This window comes from Stegodyphus dumicola, chromosome 6, assembly GCF_044657685.1.
Source record: "Stegodyphus dumicola isolate Sdum_Otavi_A_Nest chromosome 6, ASM4465768v1".
NCBI classification, from domain to species: domain Eukaryota; kingdom Metazoa; phylum Arthropoda; class Arachnida; order Araneae; family Eresidae; genus Stegodyphus; species Stegodyphus dumicola.
In genome coordinates, this window is record NC_140773.1 from 232064971 (window position 1) to 232086280 (window position 21310).

The following is a 21310-nucleotide window of genomic DNA, read 5'->3' on the forward strand; positions in this document are numbered from 1 at the left end:
AATCCATTCTGGAATTTATTCGAGGAAATAAGTGTTTAAGATTTATTTCGTAATTTTAGTATAGATATTTTGAGTTTCTATGTATTTCTGCCTTGTCGGGAAGCAAGAGCTTAATTAATTGAAAGAGAAATGCTGAATCTTGTATAAAAAAAACTGTTTTTTTGTTTTTGTTTTGTTTGCTTAATTTCTTTTATGAATCGTTTTAGATTTATTATAGTATTTGAATAGAACAAGTGGCAACGATCAGATAATTCTTCAAATGATATAAATTTAATTGCATTCTGATTGATAATATGAACGAGATGTAACGGTATTAATTGAAGCTAGCGCCAGAGTTCCGCTGTGGTAAACAAATATAGTGGATTTTAAAAAGTGCATTTATTCTGTTGTGGTTTATGCGCTAAGTAGATTTACCGTATTTGACGGCATATAAGATGGACTTTTTCTCCTAAATTTGGTCTCAAAAAAGTTACCTGCGTCTTATACGTGAAAGTAATTGCATTCAATAATTGTTTATTTGGCTTTTGCGAAACGTGAGAACTAAAAGAAACCACGCTTTTGAAACTTTTTTTCCTTGTGTGTGGCCGTCTAAATAAGGGGGCCTCTTATATGCCGTCAAATACGGTAATTTAATCCAATACGTTTAAATGAAATGCAAGAAAAAGTGCGTATTTAATATTCCACGCAAGGAAGTCATATTTCCACACATCATATTTTTTTTTTAATTCTAGAAGTGGGGATTCATAATTCGGGAAATTTTATAATTCTTCTTAACAATGTAATAACTAAGAATGCAGAACCCGCAATGCCATCTGATTTTGACTAAAATTACCAACATTAAATAAACCTTTCATTCATCCTACTGAAAAGGATTTTGTGTTACTGAAAACAAATTTTTATTCGTTGAAATGTAAAGTGAAGAAATTTTTTTTCAAACGCAAAATAAGTTTCATTCCTCCTTCATATTCTATCCAAAAGAGAATTCAAGTATAAAATAATTCGCTTAAGAAACGTAGGTATAAGGCTGTAAAATATAATTATTCAAAGGTATTGGAACAACTCATTTAATTTAACATTTCCTCACTGAATGAAATTACATTTACCTTACATAAGGGAAACCACACGATGAACTCGAATTACGGAAGACATTCGAAGTTATTAACTGAACTAGATCATATTCTCATGCAGCATAAACAAATATAAATTTGTTTAGTCATTTTTATTCATTAAAGTGTAGAAATGGTCGGATTACAACATTTTAATGCATGTGATATATGAAAACCAAGAAGTCATCTTGTACAGAATTTATAAGGTTTTGGAATGAAATAAGGAAACATCGGTTACACGCACAAGCATCAGTAACATGAATAACTGCAGACTGAATAATTATGCAAATTATTTCTCGGCGTAATTACTAGCATACGTTTTCTTCGAGAGAAAACAATACCATTTCTCATCGAGAGATGCACCTCTTTTTTTGTTTCTCTTAATTTTATTGCTCTCAGCAGGTATGTTTTCTTCTTATTTCGGTTATTTATTATTTTATAAGTTCGAGAAGAATAGAAAATTCGGATGAGTTTCACTTCGCAAATGAGAATTTCATGTAAATGAGATACAGCAACGCAGCATAGAAATATCTGCAGTTGATTACAAGCAGTGTCACTAGCTAAACTTTATAACTTCTCAAAGGCCCCCACAAGTTAAATTTTTTAATTAAATAGGGCTTTCTGATTAATAACATAGTTTTTATACTCAACGTTCGCTCATCCAAATATTGTAGTACTCTCTTGACTATTTCTAGGGGAACATTGATTTTTACAACCTAAGATTATGAAACATTACGCGACTTTATGAATTTACTTTCATGCTTTTCATAATATTTTTAGAAATTATTTATTTATTTAAAGTATTCTATACATTCCTCTTAATTAATCTTAACGAAAAGCTTAAACAAAAAATAAACGATTATAAAACATATAATATATATAGATATTTAATGAGAAATTTAGAAGCAATGATGTAGGAACACAGATGTAGAAACGCAGAAATACCGATGGCGTAGCACGTAGATAGCACAGAACGTAGATCCACATTGAAGAGAAGCAAGTCGAGGTGGATTAAATTCCATCTTATTTAAATAGACATTTGCAGCAACTATTTACTTGGAACTCTGATCGTGCCTATTCAAGATGCACTTGCCTTTTTTAATACTGTTGCGATAAGAAGAGAACACAGCGAAATAGCGTCCAAGCAGCACAGAGGTTCAAGCTAAAAGTGCACTATTATCCAATATGGAAGTCTATTAAGAGAAAGGTTTAGGTTTGAAAGGTTTCAGTTTTCAGAATTTAGGAAGGATTTTGATTGCGTCGAAAGCTAAAAATGTTGAATCTGTAGTGACTAGGAAACTTGGCATAGAGCAAGATTAAATACTTATTTCAATTGACATTTGTTGCCACAATTTACTTGGCCCTCTAATCGTGCCTATTCAAGAACATTTACGTTTTTGGATACAGTTGTGATATGAGGAGAGTACGGCGAATTAGCGTCCAAGCGGCAACAGAGGTCGAACGAAATGCGCAGTAATCCAAAAAGGAAGCACGTCAAGAAAAGGTTTTGGCTTAAAGTTAGAAAGTTTTCAGTTCTCTAAATTTTGAGTTCGAGATCCGAATTAACTACGTCATGAGCATTGTGCAAGCCATGTGACATAGACTGATCAGGAACGTTATTACTAATTTTAGAATACAGAGACGAAATACCCAAATTAAAAATGAGGTAATAAAAGGCATACTTTTTTAATCTTACACACGCATATATGCATTTGAATGCCGAAACAAGAAAAATAAATGACCCCCAATGTGTATAAAATAAACATTTTTTTAAAGCGGAATGTATGCATATGCACACACACATCACAACTGACCACCTAAATGGAAAAAGAATTATCGCAGTGTAAAGTAAACCAATAAACCATTTTTTTTTTTTTTTTTTTTTTAAATCCAGGTGCGTAAGAAGATATATATGTGTAAAATATAAAAATGCGAAGGCTTTGCTCTATGCGAACCAGCAAACCTTTAATTGACTTTCTGCAGTTCAGGATCTTCACTCTAGACCAGTACTTTCCAGACCATTCGAGCTTATTACGTAACCGCTTCTATAAATAGAGAATTTGCGCCATTTTGCGTCAGAAGCTCCTCTCTCCCTCTGCTAGTAAGATCTATGCTGCTGCGCTTCTCATCTTCCCTTTGTTAGAATAGTTACGACATCAAAAGCCTAGATTTTATCGTATTCAGTTTAAAACACTACTTGATATGTCATTTGGAGAAGTTAGTCTAAAAGAATAATAATCTGCCGTTCAAATGGAATAAAGATGTGCAATTAAACGCTAAATCCTTCTGTGTCATCATTGGATGCCGTCTTAACACTCAGCCACAGCAATGCCCGGACTTTGATGCCAAGATTCGTCATTCATGTCCACAACTGCTGAAATATCATATATATAAGGAATGTATGTAAGGAAAATAAAGAATATGTAAAAGATTAAATTAGCAGCGTAAATTAATTTCTCGTCTCTATTCTAAAAATAGTAACTCCTCTCTGCACTGCGTCATTTGGAGAAAATTCTATGTCATATGATTCTTAAGTAATTATAATAATGTAAACGGAACTAAGACTCAACCAGCCAATAGTAATTTTAGAGCAATATTAACTGTCCGATCAGAATGTATTGAGAACCAAAACTAACTCAGTTTGACTTAAGATTTCATTCTGAACTTTACGCACTTGCTTAGCTTACTTAGCTGGACTGCTGTCTGTCTACTGCTGCTTTCTTGCTACAAATCAATCAAAAATATAAGCCCTTTGGAACAGGTACATTAAATGTGCCAACTTGTGTGTAGCCGCAATATGTTGCTAAAAAAAACTGAAAATTTAATCTCCTTTCGCCTCCAATTTCTTTGCCATTATGGATCAACACTTCTATGCCATCAAAAATTCCTGCTCCTGAATTTTTACATATATATATATATGTATATATATATATATATATATATATCCTTCATAAGAAACGAACAAACGTAACAAAGTCATAAAATGAATTAACTAGTAATTAACGTTTTACTATTGTATTTTTACGTTGGGCAATAAAATTAAGCAAGTATTAAAAACTAATAGTCTACATGCTACAAGATCGAGAATAATTTATTTTAAAAATATTAACAAGACGGATCTAGTTAAGAGCTTTCGCAAGGAGATAAGACATGATAAATCTGGATTTTTTTTTTAATTTCATAAAAAAACAAGAAAATGTAACAAGCTAGAGAATAAGCTCAGACGAAATAATCTTGTTCATTTTGTTAAAAATAATTTGTTTTGGTTACTATAACGCTTCAAAATTAAATTTTTTATTGCTTCCTTAATTTTATTTTTCATTGTAAAAAGCAAATTGTTTCTTTCTTACGAGATATTTCAAAAGCTTTATTTTGAAATATTTTATTGTAGTTAATAAATGCTATACCAGCGGAAACTAAATAAGTTTTATAAGAAATTTATATTATATTCCTTTTTGTGTAGTACGCAACGTAAAAAACAAAAGGTAAGCGTCATTAGAAGGGAACCAACCTAAGTGGCATTGTTGAAAAGATAATATTTGAAAGAGGACTCGAAAATCGACATCGATTTCCTACAAGTGCAAAGATCTGTTAGTAATTTACTGCTAGAGATTTAAAAAAAAAAAGAAAAATGAAAATCTGAAAACCTTCAGATTTTATATTACGACCAAAAAGACTCTTTTAAACGTTTTGTGTATTACCTTTATTTATTTATTAAATATCATGTTCTTTGCACTTAAACCATAAAATTCAATTCAACAGCAAAATCGCAAAATAATTCTAAAATGAGCCTATCTTTAGAATTACAGATACACACTCTCGTACCGGTGATAAAAATGTTTTCTTTACGTACAGTGATGCCATTCCTCGCTTTGAAATCGTTGAGTTTGTTACTCAAAAATTCTTTAATATCTGACAAAATATGAAATAGACAATAAAACAAATTCCAAATTCGGGCTCCCAGATACCCATATTCGGTGGAGGATTATGATATTCAAAATTGGATAGCTGTAGGTACCGTTGCTTCATCACAATGCGAGAAACGTACATACATTTATGCAACTTCTTCATTATTTAATTTCTTTAAATATGATACAGGGATCTAATACTGGGTGGCAATTGAAAAGTGAATCGAGGCAAAATGCCGAAACGAAATTAATAATAGCCCTTCTGAGCTAAAGTCCTTTCGAGTAAAAAAAAAAAAAAAAAAAAAAAACTATTACTGTTGTTATCTTATTTGCTTTCATTTTTGTTTTAATATTTCCCGTAGACTGTTTTGTTTTATGCTAATAATTCTCCTAAAAACAATCTTAAATAATTTTAGAAAAAAGCCCAGCAAATTCACAACACGAATAAAAAATTGCACATCATAAATTTTCTCATTGGGAAATTTAAAAAATTAAAAAGTAATATCAATTATTAAATTACTAAACACAGGCCCAGGCATAATTTTAGTACCTTAATATACTATTTGAAAATGATTACTTCGAAAAGCGTTTATTGTTGTATATTTCCAAACGGCTGGCTGATAAATATGGTTTCTATAGAAATAAAATTTAAGGATTTCCAAAATTTCCTCAGTGTTTTGCCATTCTTGAAACTTTTCATGCATAAAATGTCCGCTTTCACCGAGACATTTGCTGTTTATCGTACATCGTGAAATAAATGACCATACCGGCGCTTTTAGTCGCTTTCCTCGGACAATTCAGCTTGGACACTCCACAGAGGGGATACCAGTCCATCACGTAAATGGCTTGGAGAAACTGCCCAAAGAAAGAAAATCCTTTTACAAGGGCAACTATTCTTTCACGTTTCTCTTCTTTTCCCTTTCTTATTTATCAGTGGCCTCAAACTTTGCCTTTGAGGAGATGATTCAGAAAATTGTCGGAACCCATTAGGAAACGTTAGCATTTACCGAAGAAGGCGTGACCGAGTTTTTCAATTTCGCGACCACAACCGGTCGAACAAAGACGACTTGTAATTTAGGGGAAGAAGATTTTGACGCGAACTGTCAATGGTAGTCTGTTTTGTTCTCACCCATTTGATGATGATTTGTTTTTGCTCTCCATTTTGTTCAAATTTCTCACATTGCTTCAAATCTGTGGGTACAAAGTACATAGTGGAGCAAATTTTATAATTGTGCTTTTATTGCAACACATTTAAGTCTTGCAATAAAAGCACATTATTGGAGTCTCTCATCCTCTCTCTCTCTATATATATATATCTATGTATGTCCGTGTGTATTGTTACATTATGATTTTTTATTCCCAAATCTCTAATAAATTACAGTGCAGTTAGTCATTCCGTTAATTTAATTATTTTGATTCCATACATACCACAAACGGAATATTAATATATTCAAAAAATCATATATCGAAGATGAACTTAAACTCTTATAATATTTGTTTTTAATTTGAAAAACATATACATCAAGAAAAATTTGAAACTATCTTCCAAAACTTGAACAATTGAAATTTCATTAACAGAATAATTTTATGCATAATGGTTATATAGTAAATGTGAATTTAAAATAAGGGAAATGATGAAGGTCTTTTATTAAAACATTAAAATAACAAGACGGGTAAGAAAATATATTGATTATTCGGTAACGGAAAAGTCTGAAAATTTCAGTGATTTTTAATGATTGAATTCTTTATGGCAAAGCAAGCTCATTCCTTCAGTATAGTTCCTTTAATAGAGGACTCATAAACCTTAAACCCCTTATGTTCTTCGAATATGTGACTGTTGCAAGAATTGGGATAATTTATTTATTTTAAAAGCAATTACTTCCAACTTTTTATGGCTGACTACATAATATAGTTGCTTTCTGAAATAGTAATCAGAAAGATTGTGTTGCCGCAAATATTTTTATAATTTAATCCGCTTTGTGACAAAATGTTTCTTCATGTTTTCACCTTGCGCGCACAGTTTAAAATATTCTTTTGCATAATTTAATTCCATAGTTAATATACAGCTTTATAACACTTGGAAACTACTGCGAAGCAAAAATTCTAAGAATTTCATGTTAATTTTTTATTTAATTTGAATTTGAGATTATAAAATGTATTTATTAAAAAAAATCTGTAATGTTGAGCACACAATTTTTAAATATTAAAATATTCATCAGATTTTTGGTTTAGTTAGAAGATAGTGCTCATATAAAGAATTCCATCAAATTTCAAGTATTTATTATCCATTTTTAAAATATCATGCGCGCAAGTTGGAAACATGACGAAACATTTTGTCACAAAGCGGATTAAATTTCAAAAATATTAGTTTCAACACAAACGTTTTGGTTACTAGTTTTCAAAGCAGTTATATTATGTAGTCGGCTGTAAAAAGTTGGAAGTAACTGCTTTTAAAATAAACAAAATATTCCAATTCTTGCAACAGTCACATATTCGAAGATCATAGGGGGTTTAAGGTGTATGAGCCCCCTTAAGATGCAATGCTTGCGTGGAAACTTTCTGAAGAGTATTAATGTTACATACTGGAAAGTCACGAACAAAAGTGTAGTCAGCAGTTTGTTAGTACAGTCAGCAGTTTGTTTGTAGTCAGTATGAAGTATAAGGTAATAAAACCAGCATTCATCTGCTGTACCAACTTGAACATTGGTAGGTCTGTTTTTAAAGGATTTTTCAATAAAATGTATTTAAAAATTTCTGAAAAGTTTCAGATATTATCGGTCACACAATAGGGTTTGTTAAGGTTTTTTACACTCTTGCTGAGCTCGCAGTCTGCTATTACACTCATTTCCTCGCAGTCACGCCATGCACAATTCAACAGCGAAATTACAAAAATTTTAAAAGCAGCATAGCAGTAGAATTCTCAATGCAACGCTAAGTGTTGGTATAGATATATATGTTAAAAATAAAATGATCATGTGATCAGATGGCATGATTAACGGTCGTCTGAATTCTTTTCCCAGCAGACCTTACAGCAAATGTTTATGAAAATAAGACTTTAGAATTTGGTGTAACATATTTTTTGCTTACTAGGCTACTTTTATTTCCTGTTCTCGGATTAATTACGCTTGGATTTTTCAATCAATATGCTTTTTGTGTGTGATGTGAATAAAAATAAGAAAAACTAGACAACATGATCTTCATTCAAGGATCTCGTTTAATTTTCTAGTGATGATATTATGATTTCTTTCAATATACTATTTAAGTCCAAAGGGGCAATTTTCCCTGAAGGACTATTAATTTCGTTTTGCCATTTTGCTTTGAAAACTCTAAAAGGCTGTATCACTTTCAAATCGTTTCCACCATATATTATCGCCTTGTCTTATATTTTAAGAAATTCAATAATGAAGAATCTGCATAATTGTATGTATGTTTCTCGCATTGTGACAAAACAACGGTACCTAGAGCCATCCAATTTTGAATGACGTAATCTTGCATAAAATATGAGCATGCGGAAGCCTTAATTTGAATATGAAACTTGTTTTATTGTAGATTTCAGATTTTGTAATATTTCAACGCATTTTTGATTAAAAACTAAACGATTTCAAAGCGAGCAATCGCAACACTGTACGGAAAAAAACATTTTTATCTCCCAACGCGCGAGATTCTGTATCGGAAATTCCAAATATAGGTTGATTTTTAAAATTAATTTGCGATATTGTTGTTAAACTGAATTTAATGGTTTGGGTACGTAGAACATGTTTAATAAATAAAGGTAACACACAAAACGTTAGGAAAACGCCCCTTTGGACGTAATTTAAAATCTGAAACCTTCAGAATATTTTTTTTTTTCTCAGTTCATCATGCCAATGTTCAGTTTTCTTACTCAGATGGCTTTACAATTTTTTTTTGGCATTTTTATTATTAACGTTTTATGTGGTTTTATGTGTTCACTTTATTTATTACATATCACGTTCTTGGGCTTACACCACATAAAATTCCTTTCAACGGCAAAATCACAAAATATTTTAAAACACAATAGCTTTAGAAATTCTGGTAGACAGTCTGCGCGTAGGAGATAAAAAAGTTTTTTCCCGTACACTGTTGGCACTCTTCGCTTTGAAATCGTTGAGTTTATTAAATAAAAATTTGTTAAAGTTTTACGAAATACGAAATAGACAATAAAACAAAATCTAAATTAAAAATTCGAGCTTTCAGGTGCCTAATATTTGGATGGAGGACTAGGTGATTCAAAATTTGATGGCTTGAGGTGCCGTTTCCCAATGCGAGAAACATACATAGATTCATGCAGATTCTTCATTATTTAATTTCTTTAAATATAACGCAGGGCGAAAATATTGGGTAGCAACAACTTAAAGAGTGGTGCGCCGTTTACGGTGAACCGACACAAAATTCCGTTTCGAGTCTAATAGCCTTTAGACTCGAAACGGAATTTTGTGTCTCGTCCTTTGAGCTAAAAAAAGGGTTTCATGCAATAAGCTTTTATTTAAAATTAATATGATAATGCATTAAAAGGACAATAATAATTTATTTTAGAGTTTAATGGAAATATAATTAATTATAGTTACAGAATTCATCTACAATTTTATATAGCGAAAATAAGACCATGGGACATCTAAATATCGAAATCTGTTCATTTGCATTGTCAAATGTGTAAGCCATTATTTATTTAAATATAACACGAGCACCTCCACGCTTTTATTTTCGTTATATAAAATTGTAGATGAGTTTTGTAAATATAATTTTATTCCTATTAAGCCCTAGAATAAAATATTTTTTCTTCTTCTTGCGTATTAATTATGATATTCATTTTAAATGAAAGTTTATTGTGTAAATTTTTTTTTAAAAGTGTACTTTATCTTTTAGGTTTATGTAATTACGGCAAAACCTCAAGGGCTATCTGCCTAAAGGGATGCCTTCATCGAGGATTTTCTGAGGAAAATTGGCTCGTATGCACGTCACACATGGGAGAAACGCCCCTGCAGCCAGCTCGGTCGGAGGATTTCGATCTCAGACCGAACTACCAGCGTTCAGCGACTTTACCGCTGCCGCTGATGGGCTCCTTGTATTTTATTTAAATATTTGGTATAACTTATATGATATACTCTAAAATATTATATCAAATATATAATCAGTATAATGATGCAATTAATTTAATTCTGTCAGTCATAAATTATTCTGTTCAAATAAATCCATTGGAATATGTTATTACTTGAATAAATATGCACCGTAATACTCGGTTAAAAATACATTTCTCAGAACTACGTCAAAATATTAGCTTAATCGTTGTGTTTCTTTAGAGAATTTCATTTGGATATCTATAGATACTGTTGTGTGCGTACGGGTTCGTAACAGATTGAATATACGCAGGTCCGATGATAGGTTAATAATTTTTTTTCCAATGAAATATTTCAGAACTCTGGACTTTTCCAGAGAAATATTCGTACAGGTGTTCACAGTATCACACAGTATAATCAGTAGTTACATTGCAAACTACTAAGAACGTTAAATACAACGCAATGCAAAGTGCACATAAAGAGAAAGCTAGCTCGAATTTATCTCAGTTCACGCAGAGCTACAACTGGCAACATTACCAAGCAACTGAAATCAGATGCTGTCTCTCTCCGGGATTTTATAGTTTTCAACCGGCCGTCGAGATATTTCTCGTACTTTCTGCTTATGGAAATAACTGGAAAGCAATACGAGGACGGAATTACGGTTACAAATAATATATTTATTCAATTTCGATACATATTACGTTGATACAGGGAACGACCAAAATGTCGCCAAATCTGGCCATAAAATAAGTCGCCAAAACAGTTGTCAGCTTGGCGATCTCTCGCCAAAGTACCGAGATACGAACTGTATGCTAAATGCCACTTCCCTGTATTCTTACTCTTCCGCCAAAACTTCCTCTTAAGAATTTGTCTCGCGCCACATTGCACTGAAAAATACAACAATTATACTTATAATTCTACTAAAATTACCTATCTGAGTACAAAATTCGTTAACAATATACGCTCATGCAACCGTTTGGTCAAAAAAATTTGAAATATACGTTAGCTGTGTTAATACACTAGCTTTCCTTAGATGAAAAATATACAGCCGTAGATTAGGAGAGAGATTTACATTCCCAATCGCGTGCAACAATAATGCTTAAATGAAGCTTTATGCTGCACACGAGACTCGGTCAACGGCTGCTATAACATTAACCGAGTCCCTGTTGTAATATGAGCCATTGCCAGGAAATGTGTTTGGCAAGAAAGTTGCTATAAACTGTATACTTTAGCATTTATAGCTTATTTCCATCTTTTCTCATTTAATGTAAAAACAACATGGTTATTTTGCTAATGTATTTAGTTACAGCTCTTTTGGGAGGTTGCGGAGTCAAATTTACGATATTTCTTTGAATTAGCTTCGGAAAGTTTGAGTTCCATCGCGAAAGTTCATCTGCATGAGATTCTCGTTTGGTCGGCGGAGCTCAATATAATTTATTACTATTTCTAAAAGCAAAAATAAAAGAAAAAATATTTTCTAAATATATAGTATAATAGGTAGAACCAGGAAAATTGAGAGAAATAGAAAAATGAAACTCTTGGTGAGTAATGATGTATTTGACTCTTCACAGCACACTCATTTCGATAATTACTTAGAATTACTTACCTGCATAATTATTTTATTTTCCATGATAATCGAAAGTGATTTGTGTATTCTCTATTAATTTTTCTCTTTAAAAATTATATGTATGCCTCCTTATAATTACTGGTTTCTGCAACATTTGGATAGTAATTTATGATATTTTGCATTGAAGTAACGCAAGGCTGAATCTATGTATTCATAAATTTCATGAAGCTTGATGACATTCACTCACTTTCTTTTAAGTTTAAGAATTAATGCCATTTGTTATTTTGACTGTGATATCTCTACTCTGACGAATATAATCAGAACGAAAGAAAGACGAAAACAAATAAGCTTTCTTTCTTATAATCTCTGAAAATCAATGAAATATTAATTATTTTATGAATACGAACAAAAAATAAAATGCTTCATCCTCATAGTCAAATAATAGTATAATTTTACGAGACACATATTTATAACATCCGCTGTAATTATGCGTCTGAATTGCATATATCTGCAAATTTATAACGCTAGATTTTCCTATATTTAATAAACATAATCATTTTATTTTAAACCGAAATAATGCCAAACACGGTAAAAAAAAAACATTTCATACGTTTGCAAATCAAAAATTAAAGCGAAATATATAGAGATGAAAACCTCGCAAAAGATTGGAAAGGGCAGATATACATGGTGTTTATAAAGTCCCGGACCCATTTTGATGTTTGATAACTCATAAAATAATAAAGATAGATTAAAATTAATAACATAAATAGTTAGATAGACTCAAAAAGTTTCATGACCCTTGTCAATGAACTTCCTCGTGTGCCCCCTTCGTCGCAAGGAGAATATCAAGTCGATATTCAATTTCACGCCAGGTACCGGCAAGCATGTCGGCATCCACAGAGGCTATTGCGGTTGTAATTCTGGCTTTTAGGTCATCCATGTTCGACTCTCCTCCTGTAAACGTTGTCTTTTACAAGTCCCCAAAGGAAAAAGTCCAGCGACATTATATCAGGTGATCTGGGTGGCCAAAGAATTGGACCTCCTCGCCCAATCCATCTATCCTGTAAAATGGTCATTCAAAGAACTATACGAACGATGGTACCCCAATGAGGTGGTGCACCATCTTGTTGCAAAAAGACATGTGGCTGAAGCTCTTCTAGTTGTGAAAATACAAAATTTTCGAACATGTCTAAGTATACGACTGATGAGACCGTCTTTTCTGTAAAAAAAGAAAGGTCCAATGACTCGGTCGTGCATTAGTCCACACCACGCATTCACTTTTGGGGAATCCCTTTGTGCCTCACGGTATTCATGGAGGTTTTCAGATCCTCATATGCGCCCATTTTGGCGATTAACTATGCCAGAAAGATGAAAGGATGCTTCGTCGGAGAACATTATGCGCTTCAGAAATTCAGCGTCATCTTCTGGCCTCCTTAGCATATCTGTTGCAAAGGCCATCGTCCTAGGCCTATCATCCGGTCCAAAACTTGTACAATTTGAACTTTGTATGCATGCAGTCTTAATTTAACAAAAGAGAGAAAAATGCAATTAATAAGCAGACGATATTTAGAAAAGTACAGATATTTTAGACTGGAAAATGAAATTATCTGAAATTAAACACGCGCAGACGATATTTAAAAAAGTAAAGATATTCAAACCTGAAAAGGGAAATATATAAGTTATTCCATCCATAAATTCCGTAAGTTTGTTTATATCTTCATTATTTTATGAGTTATTAAACATCAAAATGGGTCCGGGACTTTATAAACACCCTGTATATCTCCCATGTTACCGCGCCAGTTGAAGAAACTGAACTTGGATTTTTCATGTCTGGAAATAGGTACTTTGAATATACATTGGATTTACAAATAACATTATTCTAACAAGGTATTTTGACACAAAATCGGATATTTTCTGAAATGACATACCGATTTTGTTTCCCATATTTCGATTGTAAGACTCAAATTGTGACACAGTGCCAAGTTTTGTAAAAGTCACACGAGTAGTTTTTTTAAAAAAAATAAGCTCTCAAAACTTTAAATGTCAATTGAATTTGGTTTTATTTTTCCTAAATATCTCTTTTTCTTAGGTACTATTCCGGTCCTATAGAGTTTAAAAGAATACAAAAAAATTAACTTTTTTAAAATTTCTTAAAGAAAGTAAATTTGTCTTTTTAATTATGTAACTTAGAATATTCTACACATAAATAAAAAATAACGAAACACAGTCTAAAAAGGTGGCATAAAATTACGAATATCATTCAATATTGCAGAAAAATTGAGTTTTTGAATATAGTCCACGCCACATAAATTTGATTAAATATAACTAATGTGGCGAGCAGTGAACCTCTGACGTTTATTTCTCCCTTTAGCACTGCCCCACAATCGCTCCACGTCTACAAAATTATAGCTGTGATTCACAGTGAAATCTTCATACCCAGCATTTCTTAGTTTTTGCTTATATCCTTTTTTACGGCAGTCCGAAAATATAATGTTACCATCCACGATGTTTTCTTGAATGGGAGTCAATGTCGCAACGATCAGGAACGGCGACCAGAAAACATTCTTTGCTTTCCCAGCATAAACTCCTAAATACCCACTGTTCCTGAAGAATACGTCTAACGTTGTTTGCCGTCTTGTGAAAAGACTTTTGTCTGTTTGTACGATTTTGTTGGCTCCATACATTTTACTTCTTTTAGAGACATCAAACTATTTGCACACACCTCTCTCAAGTAGTTATTCAAATCTATTGTCGTATTATGGTTCATTTCTAATTGAAGTTCGCAAAAATCAATCGACGTCAGTTCTTGGTAAAACGAAAGGCATTGAGGGAAATAAGACGCAAGCCTTCGAACCATGTTTTGGTTCTCAGTCCTTTTTTTCACCGCATGTGAAATTGTTGTACTTTTCTGTGTAACGTAACCCGAAAACAAATTCAAGAGATAAGCTATGCCCGAAATGTTAAAATACAGGGGCAAGTCCATTTAATACTGAGTAAATTTAATACTCGGTAACTGGGCGAGATGCAACGGTTTTGGAGACTTATTTTGTTGACAAATTAGGCGAGAAATCGCCAAACGTTCGACCATTTGGTGGAATTTTGGTCCGGTCCTTTTGTCACCGTAATAAGCATTGTACCTGAATAAATGTAATTGATCACTTTATTAGCTGCAACCGCAATTCGACCTCATATTGCTTTCTACCAATTTGGGAAGCAGAAAGTAATAGAAACATCTCGACGGCCGTTGCTGCGAGGTGTTAGTTGAGCGTGCACTGAGAGATCTCCATTTTAGCTTTCTCTTTAGATGTGGTTTGCATTAGTCGTGTTTAACGTTCTTAGTAGTTTTTTTTTTTTTTTTTTTTTTTTTTTTTTTAATTTGGTCATGGCAACACATTTATCTTAAGGGACTCATACACCTTAAATCCGTCATGATATTCGAATACGTGACTGTTGCAAGAATTGGGATATTTTATTTATTTTAAAAGCAATTACTTCCAACTTTTTACAGCTGACTACATAATATGGCTGCTTTGTAAAATAGTAACCAGAAAGTTTGTGTTGCCACAAATATTTTTGCAATTTAATCCTCTTTGTGACAAAATACTTCGCCATGTTTCCACCTTGCGCGCATGATATCTTAAAAATGGCTAATGGTACATACTGGATATTTGATGGTATTCTTTATATGGGCACTATTTTCTAACTGAACTAAAAATCCGATGAATATTTTAATACTGAAAAACTTTATGGACGAAAACATTAAAAAATTTGTTAATAAAATACATTTCATAAACTTAAAATAAAATAAAAATTTAACATGAAATTTTTTGAATTTTAGGTTCACAGTAGTTTCCAAATGTTATAAAAGCTATATATTAAATATGGAATTAAATTATGAAACAGAATGTTTTAAACTGTGCGCGCAAGTTGGAAACATGGCGAAAAATGTTGTTACAAAGCGGATTAAATAATAAAAATATTTGTGGCAACACAAACTTTCTGATAACTATTTCAGAAAGCAGCTGTATTATGTAGTCAGTTGTAAAAAGTTGGAAGTAATTGCTTTTAAAATAAATAAGTTATCCCAATTCTTGCAATAGTCACCTATTCGAACATTTTATGGGTTTTGTACGAGTCCCCTTAATAGTCGAGTAGTGCAGTTTGCTTATTAAATTCGAGACAAATTAAAATAATATAATTTAGTATGCTTTGATGAGTGGCAACGCAAAGCTTTAAAATAGCCGAGTTTTTAATCAAACGTTGGTTACATTAGCGTAAAATTTATGTATACAAAGAGTGCGGACAATATGGGCTGCTTTTTTTAAGAAATTGTATATAAACAGTAGCCTTCACCTTGTTTTGAAGGCCAAGTTTGCAAGTTTCGTAAAGATCGGAATTAAACTGTAATCTATATAAACGACAAGCCTTCATTTTCATCCACATAGATTTAAAGTTACATTTTAAATAAAAATAAAATATATTTTTTGAAAAATACATAAATCTGTCTGAGTAAAATATTTAAAACAAATGCTCACATTTCTCGAATTACCTATACGAATGGACAAGGTAACGAAAAATAGTTTTATATTTATTAAATTTAAAATGTTGAAAAATTTCCTCTCTGTGACAAAAGTAAATGGCTGTTTTAAGCTTCGCAATAACATACTTGGAAAGTTTCATCAAGTGGCGCATTACCTGCAATCTTATTTCCCATTGTTATGAAGACGTTTAACGGTAATGGAGCGGAAATTCCAGAAATCTACATTTTCCTCCAGCGCATTTAACTTTTGAAGCTGAAAGATTATACTCTGATGAGTTTTAAAGCAAACAGAGCTTTATAATTGGGCTTCAAAATTATACGTATATATTTTTCACAAATGAAAGGAAAGTGTAATGCCAGTTATAATTTTAAGTAGATAATTGATAAATTTAATTTCTACTGTTTCATTTGATTGCTTATTTTCAGAACCATCCGTATTAACTTACGCAGATTTTATTTGAAAATTACTTTTAAACAGCGATTACAAAGAAATAGTTGATTATAATTAAGAATTTTGTTAAAAAATTCTGATATATTTCAATGGAAAAACAATCCATTCGGTAATAGAAAATATGAATAACTAAGCTGTTTTTTTAACTCAATGGGGTATTAGTCTCAAAACGGCATTTTGTGGCGTTTCACTATAATCGGCGAATCACTTTAAATTGTTGCCAACAAATAAAACTTAAGAGTGCTCACTCTGTGTTTGGTAAATGCCTTTCGCAAGTGTTTTGCATATTTTAGTAGCACGGTTTAAAATGAATTCACAAGCGCAATAAAAAGAAATCATGGCAAAACTCTAAAAGAAAGATAAAGCACATATTTTGGAAAACTCTTTACTCTACACCCAGTAAATCTTTACCGTATGAAAAATTATGGTTGTAGATATATGTGGACAATACATTCCATCACAAGAGTCTCGACAATACATTTCATCACAAGAGTCTCGACAATACATTTCATCACAAGAGTCTGGATAAACGTATCATTTATGATGCATAGTGAACATTATTAGCTTCGCTATTATAATCGAACGTTACAAAATACATAATATATCATGTTTTTAACAAGAGATTCTGAGAAGCAAGCGCGCTTCTTCATGTACTACCTATTTCGAAATGTAAAAGGATTTTAAATTTTATCCTCAGAAACACATCTCAATTTTATCTGCTCCAGGCTGCATATTAAGAGTTTTATTGTTACAAAGGCGAACAAATGAAAATAAGAAATTAAATATATAACAAATTTGTACTGATGTTCATAAACTGGCTAAATAGACTTTTGTCTAATGAAGAAATTTTAGTTGCATTCCATATCATTTCCTTCTATCATGAAATTCAAGTTTTTATTGCTTCATTTTTTTATTATCAATTACACTAACACTATATCAGGGCTTAAATAATATAAAATATATGCATTTCAAAATTCTGGTACAATCTACGTACACTTTTTGGATTAAATAAACATATAAAGAAACAGTTGCATATTTAATTAGCCCTTATTCGTGAAGTTTCATCATAGCCGTATATTAGAAAAGGCGAAGAGTTACAAAAATGTGTGTGTCCTTGGACGCAAACAGTTGATCATTATTCACGGTTACATAGCGTTAATTAATTCTAATCCAGGGTTTCATCAACACTGCTGATTTAGAATACAACGCGTGAAACTGTCAGAAAGCTACTGGTTTCGGCTAAGGCAACATGCTGTAGTACTAAACATAGTAACTAATCATTAACAGAGTTGCCAGTGTTCTTTTTTATACTGTCCTCACATTTAGTTTAGAATTACAGAAACATAGTACACTGGCTCTTGAGCCGAAATAGATAACAAAATGCATAGAAATTAAACATAAATGAAATTAGAAAAATATTCAAAATCAAAAGTTCCGATTGTTAAAACCAACAGTGGTCCGACTTGCGTGATATGTAAAATTATATAATAATCAAGTGTGACCCATTTTTAAACTAAATCCAAATCAAAGATATAAAACTGTCAAAAATAAATAGTGTTTAAATGTCTGAGCAAGGAACATTTAATCGCAAAATGTAATTCTAAGTTTATAAGATCTAGCCTTTTTGAGTCACATAAACTAATCTAGATCCTACAAATGAACCTGGCGAATTATCGCACAGGCCTGAAGTCAATTACCAGCACAGAAGTAAATTACCAACAAGAAAGGTGAAAATAACCATTTATTAATTCCATCTGTTAACAGAAAGCCACGTACTTCGTGATTTACAATAACACCGACAACTTGCGGTGGAACTTAAACGTTATTACACAATCAAATTCAAGTTTAAAACGAATAGTACTGGATTAGCACGTCAAAGTATCGCTATCTTAGGTTCACTCAACAAACCTAACAGACGTGACGGTTATTCGAAATGGCCAAGGAGCATATTAGCGTAACAGCAAGATCAGAAACGAAACGTGCGCTGGTTAACGAAAACACGCTCTGAATAAATTCGAAGGTTCACCGTTTAAACACTCACTTCACTTAACTTAAAATTTACATACTGGCAAGGAAATGCGAGGGGAAGTTGAGGAGTGCAGTAAAGAGAACAAAACTTTGAATATTATGTTAATTTAAACTAAAAAAACATGATTTGTTAATCCATCGTCTACCCAGCAATGACGTCTCGATCAACAGTTAAACAAAGTAAAACGGAAGCATTTTTATTGCTTACGTGTTCCGTCCTAAGGCGCTACACGGAAGCGATGAATGCCTTCGTGGAGGACCTTCGTGGCTCGTAGTAACACGTGACACATGGGAAAACGACAAAAACGCCCATGTAGCCAGCCCGTTTGCGGGATTCGAAACTTGGATCGAACTACCAGTGTTCAGGGACTTTACCGCTCGGCCGCTGGTGGGCCAAACGGAAGCATTTAGTGACGGAATTATAAACAGTAATGCAGAAAGTTCTCATACAAATTAATCTCGTTAACTTTTGATACGGAGAAAAAATGCATTATTACAATACTATAGGTTTTTAATTCAGTAGAAAAAAGAATTCCAGTTCGCGCCATTATTAATAACTGCAGCATTAATTATATGCAGCATTTATTAATAAATGCATGTCCTGTTTTCTCCCAGAAAGAGGTGCCAGTTTGTTAAATATAAAGAAAGAATTTATGTATCTGTATCCGAAATAAATGAGAATGTTATAAATGTTAATTATCAAGTTATAGGGTATTCCTCCCGCTTTCCTAGCGTGCCTTCGTGGTGTAGTGGTTCTGCACGTATGAGTGGATACAGGTTATACCAAATATCTAAGCAGCAGTCACACAAATTTGCGATATTCCGAAATGGTAGTGTTTGAGCTCTGAGCTATCGCCCCATGACGTCCCAAATGTGTTCTATCGGTCTAATATACCGCAGTAAGGTGGCCAGGTCATTAACTGTAATTTACGCTTTGCTCCTCGAACCACTCCAACACTATTCCAGCCTTGTGACATGGTGTGTTGTGCTGCTGAAAGATTCCATTTTCAGTTGGGAAGACAGACGCCATGTCAGATTTCATAGTCTGTTCTACCACAACTAAGGTCCCAGAGCCGCAATCAGAACGTCCCTCAAAGTATAATACTGCCACCACCAGCCTGTGTACATTGGTACACAGGTCTGTTGTACAGTAGAGAAGCAACTGTTCGCTTGGAAGATAGCGTACCCTGAAAAGAGCAAGGCATAGTCGACAATGACTCTTGGTCAACAAAGGCACACGAGTGGAACGGCTACTGTGCAGTCCCGTATCCAATATTTTTCTCTAAATTGTATGGTCCGAAACACTTGCACTTGGATCTGCATTGTATCGGGCTGTCAGCTGAGCTATTGTTTGAGCCGGGTTTTCTGCACCAAGCGAGACGTCCTTTTCCTCTGATGACGTGTGGATGTCCAACTCCTTCCTGTCCACTGCTGGTTTCACAGTCATCAGCACCTTTCACATCACTCGCAAAAGAAAGCCCACGAATGATTCGTTATCTTCTCCAGGAGTTAGATACCATTAAAACTTAAGGACTTGCCCTCCACGTCATCCAGGCGAGTTCATTGAAAAATATGGGGATGACGTAATGTTTTGGCTCGTCAGTTTCAACTTGCTATTGTATTTAATTCTAGTGAATGCATCTTTCTCTGATTATGATTCTTTTTCTGATTTTAAGCTGTCTGTTTGTTCTGCTGGTTTGGTCCCTTCGTGCTGATGGGCGATTAGATGTTCTAATAAGAATGACACTATTCCGTTTAGTCTTTCACCTCAGCTCGGAAATCATTCGCACTGGTCAGTGTCTTGAAAAAACGTAGGTATCATATTGTGTTTGTGGGATGCTATTATTTGCTTTTGCGATAACGTGGTAAATCGCTTTTTATGCATAAGTTTCTAGAGTAGACTTCTTTATATTTTAATTCTTCAAAATGTTCATTTAGTGATTGTGCAATTGTTCAAAAGTAATGCTTTACAGAGATTAAGGTAGTCTGAGCTCACCTCAAGAGGTATTTGTGCAATGTTGAATAAAATTTCACTAGACATGCAAGCTGTTTGAGACAAAAAACTCCGAAGTTTAGAATATTTAGAATTAAAGAATCTTCTATTATAATTTGCAAAATCCAACTCTAATATCGATTACATTTCTATCTATTTTCTATTTCTAGTCATTAACAATTTACTCTGTCATGTATTGATATATATATTAGAATAAATTTAGGCGCAATATTTGTTCTTTCAGTCTATCAGCAAGGGACATGTTAAAAGTAGATGTATGTAATTAATAAATCGTATTGTAAATAAAATATAAATCGTAATTAAAATAATGAAAAATTATGTATGCCGTTGCATACGAAGATATAATTTTAGTAGTTATTTTTAGATACACATATTGTGATCAAGATCATTTTTAGCCCACAGGAACGTTAACCCAGAAGCGCTAACGAAACGGCGTTTTGCGCTGAATCATCTAAAAGTCAGATGTTGCCACCAAATATTATCGCCCTATATTATATTTAAATAAATTAAATAATTAAAAATCTGCATGGATGTATGTGCGTTTCTCGCATTGTGAAAAAACGACACTAGCTAGAGCCACCAAATTTTGAATTACGTAATCCTCCATTTGAACTTGGGTAC

At 32.8% G+C, this 21310-nt stretch overlaps 1 protein-coding gene and 1 long non-coding RNA gene across 3 annotated transcripts in view; one reads left to right on the plus strand and one right to left on the minus strand.

Moving 5' to 3' along the window:
* Nucleotides 1-21310, minus strand: part of LOC118181882 (zwei Ig domain protein zig-8-like) — a 762563-nt gene that overhangs the window by 224423 nt on the left and 516830 nt on the right. The window lies entirely within an intron of this gene.
* The window catches only part of LOC146996990 (uncharacterized), a 65398-nt gene continuing 53990 nt past the window's right edge, over nt 9903-21310 (plus strand). Inside the window, exon 1 of the long non-coding RNA XR_015041850.1 lies at nt 9903-10117. This is a non-coding gene — a long non-coding RNA (uncharacterized LOC146996990). The remainder of the gene's footprint in view (nt 10118-21310) is intronic.